Source organism: Mizuhopecten yessoensis, unplaced genomic scaffold (genome assembly GCF_002113885.1).
Source record: "Mizuhopecten yessoensis strain PY_sf001 unplaced genomic scaffold, ASM211388v2 scaffold1419, whole genome shotgun sequence".
In the NCBI taxonomy this organism is placed as follows: domain Eukaryota; kingdom Metazoa; phylum Mollusca; class Bivalvia; order Pectinida; family Pectinidae; genus Mizuhopecten; species Mizuhopecten yessoensis.
Genome location: NW_018404037.1, coordinates 22116 through 29320, shown reverse-complemented (window position 1 = coordinate 29320; position 7205 = coordinate 22116). Strand labels below are relative to the sequence as shown.

The following is a 7205-nucleotide window of genomic DNA, read 5'->3' as shown; positions in this document are numbered from 1 at the left end:
GTAGTAACAGTACTCTGATGATGTGACGTTACTGTAGTAACAGTACTCTGATGATGTGACGTTACCGTAGTAACAGTACTCTGATGATGTAATGTTACCGTAGTAACAGTACTCTGATGATGTGACGTTACTGTAGTAACAGGACTCTGTTGAATTACTGCTAGTTGTGTGTTTTAGTACTTTGCAAGGTAAAATCGTTGTTCTATAAAATGTTACAGGTTTTACGAAAGGAAATAATCATATAAAACAAATGATATACAATATCTTGAATAATTCGAGGTTCTTATATACTGCTTTATCACAACCTAGTGCGTAGGTCGTCTCAAAGCAGTTCACAAATCAAGGCCTTTGCAACCAGCAAATATCGTTCTCAACTCCCTGAGGAGCATACAGCCGGTGCTGCCATAAATTCTAGCACTGCCCAACCACGTACTCATTTACAGCTGAGTAGACTGGAACAAGCGGAGTAAAGTATCTTGCTCAAGGATACAAAACAGTGCCGTGCCGTGCCTCGAACCCGCAACCCTTTGGTTTGGAGGCGCGGTAGTCTAGTAGTAGGACGCCGGGTTCTACCACTAGACTACCGCGCCTCCAAATTTACCTCATACCTTATATATATATATATATATATATTTAAACCGTACTTCAGCCTTGTAACATATCTTCACATAACCCTCTGACATATAAATTGTAGTTAGGTACAAGCTCGTATGTGTAATTTCTTAGTCAATTTCACAGTCAATTTCTCTCAACAAGAACTCTGATTGTAGCCCACTGTATCAGTTAGCGATATTTGAAGAAAGGTCAATATTTGACCCACTTCACGCATGTCGAGCCAGACAACCCTGTTACAGAACAATACTTAGAGCTCCTACTTACCCTAGCAACGTTTGTTTTCAGACGACCATCCTCACAAGATAGAAGCAAACACTAGGGTTTACCTTTGCGCTTTGTCCTCTAGTGCCGTCCGTATTGATGCAAGGTTGACTGGGTGGTCTTGTCGTTTGTGAACCTCTGGTTAACCGAATATACTCCATTAGGTCCCAAAGAATTCCTGTCGGTGATGATTTCCTATAGTTACTAAGTTCAAATTACCACCTTACGAAACATAGCTTTGATCCTAACTTTTGAATGTTTAAAAATGTCAAATGTCATATCTACGAGTATAAACGGAAGTAACGTTGTCCTGGTATATCATTTGAAGTTGTTAAAATTGACCAATTAAAAATACAACAGATTGATTTTGATATGATTATCATACATCCGGTTGTGGTGATACATTTAGAAATATAAAGTATGGTTATTATAAGTTTTACCTAGATAGTTATGGTAATCAAGTATGGTTATTACAAAACAATCTTTATTTACATAGCTCTGTTAGGTGAGTTTCAATACCTGATCGGACGATTTCAAAAGATGCAGAGTAAAATAGATGCTTTAGTTCACAAGAAAAGTTGGATGAGTGGCGGCTTTGGATCGACCCAGTTATTATTATTATAAATGTATCATAAACTGTATATATAATTCTTAAAAAACCGACATATTACGTAAATGAAGATGAATAATGAATACAAGATCATAGGTCATGTCCATACATTTTGTGGTTATATCGATAACTGTACTAAGCTAACAATACTTTGTGCACCAGTAGACATCTCGAATTACCTGTCCGTCACTGCCTAAATAGTGAATAAAGAGTTTTTTAATCAATTGTCTGGGCTGTATTTTTTGTTAAATGAAACATTTTTCTTTGATTCTGTGATTGAGGATTGTGGATCAAAGACTTTTTTCCTTACTCTGTTTTAGGCAGTCCATAAAGGTATAGAGAAACCTTCGTCGGTGATTTTGGTTGACAAATACAGCGACCTTAGCCTTTAATTACAAACTTTTTCTGTTGTTCCGTTTTGGAATATTGAAGAGTTCTTTTAGTGTTACATCACTTGTCAAGCCTAAGTATGTAGCTCAGTTTTGTTACATTCTTTAAGAGATGACGATTTATCAAAGGATACCGTATTGGTTCCTGGGATTTGTGTATACTTTGCTGTTCCTCCTTCTGTCGTCGTGTCTGGGATTGTTGACAGTCTCTGCAATATATGTTTTATAAAACGAACAGTAGACTGGTTGGTAAGTCTTATCTATTGTCGATTACTTTGTTTTGTCAATTTGATATCGCAAAGATATGTTTCAATCTCAGTGTAACACTTTCAAAATTGTCTATATTCACTGTCTGTGGATTTGTACCCTATTTTTGCGAACAAGTTTGTATAAAAATGAACGTCGTTTGTCTGAACACAGTTACGTACAGCTGTACCTCGTCTGTCTGAACACAGCTAGGTATAGCTTCCCTCGTTTGTCTGAACACATTGATGTAACACTGTACCTCGTTTGTGTTAACACAGTTATGTATAGCTGTACCTCGTTTGTGTTAACAAAGTTATGTATAGCTGTACCTTGCTTGTCTGAACACAGTTACGTATAGCTGTACCTCGTTTGTGTGAACACAGTTAACTATAGCTGTACCCCGTTTGTCTGAACAGAGTAATGTATAGCTGTACCTTGTTTGTCTGAACACAGTTGTGTATAGCTGTAACTTGTTTGTCTGAAGACAGGTATGTAAACCTGTACCTTGTTTGTCCGAACCCAAGTATGTATAGCTGTACCTCGTTTGTCTGAACACAGTTATGTATAGCTGTACCTCGTTTGTCTGAACTCAGTAATGTATAGCTGTTCCTCGTTTGTCTGCACACAGTTATGTATAGCTGTACCTTGTTTGTCTGAACACAGTTGGGTATAGCTGGAACTTGTTTGTCTGAAGACAGTTTGTCTGAAGACAGGTATGTAAACCTGTAACTTGTTTGTCCGAACCCAAGTATGTAAAGCTGTACCTCGTTTGTCTGAACGCAGTTATGTATAGCTGTACCTCGTCTGTCTGAACACAGTTTCGTATAGCTGTACCTCGTTTACATGAACACAGTTACGTATAGCTGTACCTCGTTTGTCTGAACACAGTTATGTATAGCTGTACCTCGTCTGTCTGAACACAGTTATGTATAGCTGTACCTTGTTTGTCTGAACACAGTTAAGTATAGCTGTTCCTCGTTTGTCTGCACACAGTTATGTATAGCTGTACCACGTTTGTCTGAATATAGTTAAGTGTAGCTGTACCTCGTTTGTCTGAACACAGTAATGTATAGCTGTACCTCGTTTGTCTGAACACAGTTATGTATAGCTGTACCTCGTTTGTCTGAACACAGTTATGTATAGTTGTACCTTGTATGTCTGAACACAGTTACGTATAGCTGTACCTCGTTTGTCTGAACAAAGTAATGTATAGCTGTACCTTGTTTATGTGAACACAGTTATGTATAGCTGTCCCTCGTTTGTCTGAACACAGTTATGTATAGTTGTACCTTGTATGTCTGAACACAGTTACGTATAGCTGTACCTCGTTTGTCTGAACTAAGTAATGTATAGCTGTACCTTGTTTATGTGAACTCAGTTATGTATAGCTGTACCTCGTTTGTCTGAAAACAGTTACGTATAGCTCTACCTCGTTTATTTGAACACGGTTATGTATAGCTGTACCTCGTTTGTCTGTACACAGTTATGTATAGCTGTACCTCATTTATGTGAACAGAGTTATGTATAGCTGTACCTCGTTGTCTAAACACAGTAATGTATAGCTGTACCTCGTTTGTCTGAAAACAGTTACGTATAACTGTACCTCTTTGTCTGAACACAGTAATGTATAGGTTATGTATAGCTGTACCTCGTTGTCTAGACACAGTAATGTATAGCTGTACCTCGTTTATGTGAACCCAGTTATGTATAGCTGTACCTCGTTTGTCTGAACACAGTTATGTATAACTGTGCTTCCGTTGTCTGAACACAATTACGTATAGATGTACCTCGTCTGTCTGAACACAGTTATGTATAGATGTACCTCGTTTGTCTGAACACAGTAATGTATAGCTGTACCTCTTCTGTCTGAACACAGTTATGTATAGCTGTACCTCGTTTGTCTGAAAACAGTTATGTATAGCTGTACCTCGTTTGTCTGGACACAGTTATGTATAGCTGTACCTCGTCTGTCTTAACACAGTTATGTATAGCTGTACCTCGTTTGTCTAAACACAGTTATGTATAACTGTGCTTCCGTTGTCTGAACACAATTACGTATATATGTACCTCGTCTGTCTGAACACAGTTATGTATAGATTTACATCGTTTGTCTGAACACAGTAATGTATAGCTGTACCTCGTTTGTCTGAACACAGTTAACTATTGCTGTACCTCGTTTGTCTGAACAGAGTAATGTATAGCTGTAACTTGTTTTTCTGAAGACAGGTATGTAAACCTGTACCTTGTTTGTCTGAACCCAGGTATGTATAGCTGTACCTCGTTTGTCTGAACACAGTTATGTATAACTGTGCTTCGGTTGTCTGAACACAATTACGTATAGATCTACCTCGTTTGTCTGAACACAGTTACGTATATAGCTGTACCTCGTTTGTCTGAACACAGTTAACTATTGCTGTACCTCGTTTGTCTGAACAGAGTAATGTATAGCTGTAACTTGTTTTTCTGAAGACAGGGATGTAAACCTGTACCTTGTTTGTCTGAACCCAGGTATGTATAGCTCTACCTCGTTTGTCTGAACACAGTTATGTATAGCTGTACCTTGTTTGTCTGAAAACAGTTACGTATAGCTGTACCTCGTTTGACTGAACAAAGTAATTATAGCTGTACCTCGTTTGTCTGAACACAGTTACGTATATAGCTGTACCTCGTTTGTCTGAACACAGTTAACTATTGCTGTAACTCGTTTGTCTGAACAGAGTAATGTATAGCTGTAACTTGTTTTTCTGAAGACAGTTATGTAAACCTGTACCTTGTTTGTCTGAACCCAGGTATGTATAGCTCTACCTCGTTTGTCTGAACACAGTTATGTATAACTGTGCTTCGGTTGTCTGAACACAATTACGTATAGATCTACCTCGTTTGTCTGAACACAGTTACGTATAGCTGTTCCTCGTTTGTCTGAACTCAGTAATGTATAGCTGTACCTCGTTTATGTGAACACAGTTATGTATAGCTGTGTCTTGTCTGTCTGAACACAGTTTCGTATAGCTGTACCTCGTTTATATGAACACAGTTATGTATAGCTGTACCTCGTTTATGTGAACACAGTTACGTATAGCTGTACCTCGTTAATGTGAACACAGCTATGTATAGCTGTACTTCGTTTGTCTGAACACAGTTATGTATAGCTGTACCTCGTCTGTCTGAACGAAGTTATGTAAAGCTGTACCTTGTTTGTCTGAACACAGTTAAGTATCGCTGTTCCTCGTTTGTCTCACACAGTTATGCATAGCTTTACCACGTTTGTCTGAATATAGTTAAGTATAGCTTACCTCGTTTGTCTGAACACAGTAATGTATAGCTGTACCTCGTTTGTCTGAACACAGTTATGTATAACTGTACCTCGTTTGTCTGAACACAGGTACCTCGTTTATGTAAGCACAGTTATGTATAGCTGTACCCCGTTTATCTGAACACAGTTTTGTAGGGCTGTACCTCGTTTGTCTGAACAAAGTAATGTATAGCTGTACCTTGTTTATGTGAACACAGTTATGTATAGCTCTACCTCGTTGTCTAAACACAGTAATGTATAGCTGTACCTCGTTTATGTAAGCACAGTTATGTATAGCTGTACCTCGTTTATCTGAACACAGTTTTGTATAGCTGTACCTCGTTTGTCTGAACACAGTTACGTATAGCTGTACCTCGTTTGTCTGAACACAGCAATGTATAGCTGTACCTCGTTTATGTAAGCACAGTTATGTATGGCTGTACCTCGTTATGTGAACACAGTTATGTATAGCTGTACCTCGTCTGTCTGAACACATTTTCGTATAGCTGTACCTCGTTTGTCTGAACACAGTAATGTATAGCTGTACCTCGTTTGTCTGAACACAGTTATGTTTAGCTGTACCTCGTTTGTCTGAACACAGTTATGTTTAGCTGTACCTCGTTTGTCTGAACACAGTAACGTAGAGCTGTACCTCGTTTATGTGAACACAGTTATGTATAGCTGAACCTCGTATGCCTGAAAACAGTTACGTATAACTGTACCTCTTTGTCTGAACACAGTAATGTATAGCTGTACCTCGTTTATGTAAGCACAGTTATGTATAGCTGTACCTCGTTTATCTGAACACAGTTTGGTATAGCTGTACCTCGTTTGTCTGAACACAGCAATGTATAGCTGTACCTCGTTTATGTAAACACAGTTATGTATAGCTGTACATTGTTTGTCTGAACACAGTTACGTATAGCTGTGCCTCGTTTGTCTGAACTCAGTAATGTATAGCTGTGCCTCGTTTATGTGAACACAGTTATGTATAGCTGAACCTCGTATGCCTGAAAACAGTTACGTATAACTGTACCTCTTTGTCTGAACACAGTAATGTATAGCTGTGCCTCGTTTATGTGAACACAGTTATGTATAGCTGAACCTCGTATGCCTGAAAACAGTTACGTATAACTGTACCTCTCTGTCTGAACACAGTAGTGTATAGCTGTTCCTCGTTTGTCTGAACACAGTAACGTATAGCTGTACCTCGTTTATGTGAACACAGTTATGTATAGCTGAACCTCGTATGTCTGAAAACAGTTACGTATAACTGTACCTCTCTGTCTGAACACAGTAGTGTATAGCTGTACCTCGTTTGTCTGAACACAGTTATGTATAGCTGTACCTCGTTTATGTAAACACAGTTATGTATAGCTGTACCTCGTTTGTCTGAAAACAGTTATGTATAGCTGTACCTCGTTTGACTGAACAAAGTAATTATAGCTGTACCTCGTTTGTCTGAAAACAATTAAGTATAGCTGTACCTCGTTTGGCTGAAGACAGTTATGTATAGCTGTATCAGGTTTATCTGAATACAGTTACGTATAGCTGTACCTTGTTTATGTGAACACAGTTATGTATAGCTGTACCCCGTTTGTCTGAACACAGTTATGTATAGCTGTTCCTCGTTTGTCTGAACACGGTAACGTATAGCTGTACCTCGTTTATGTGAACACAGTAATGTATAGCTGTACCTCGTTTGTCTGAAAACAGTTACGTATAGCTGTACCTCGTTTATTTGAACACGGTTATGTATAGCTGTACCTCGTTTGACTGAACACAGTAATGT

General features: G+C 38.5%; 1 protein-coding gene across 1 annotated transcript in view; it reads right to left on the bottom strand.

The window, feature by feature from the left end:
- Positions 1–956, bottom strand: part of LOC110462024 (protein Wnt-6-like) — a 123784-nt gene extending 122828 nt beyond the window's left edge. The window contains exon 1 of the mRNA XM_021515800.1: positions 942–956. The gene's annotated coding sequence lies outside the window, so the exon portion shown is untranslated. The remainder of the gene's footprint in view (positions 1–941) is intronic.
- Positions 957–7205: the final 6249 nt, after the last annotated feature.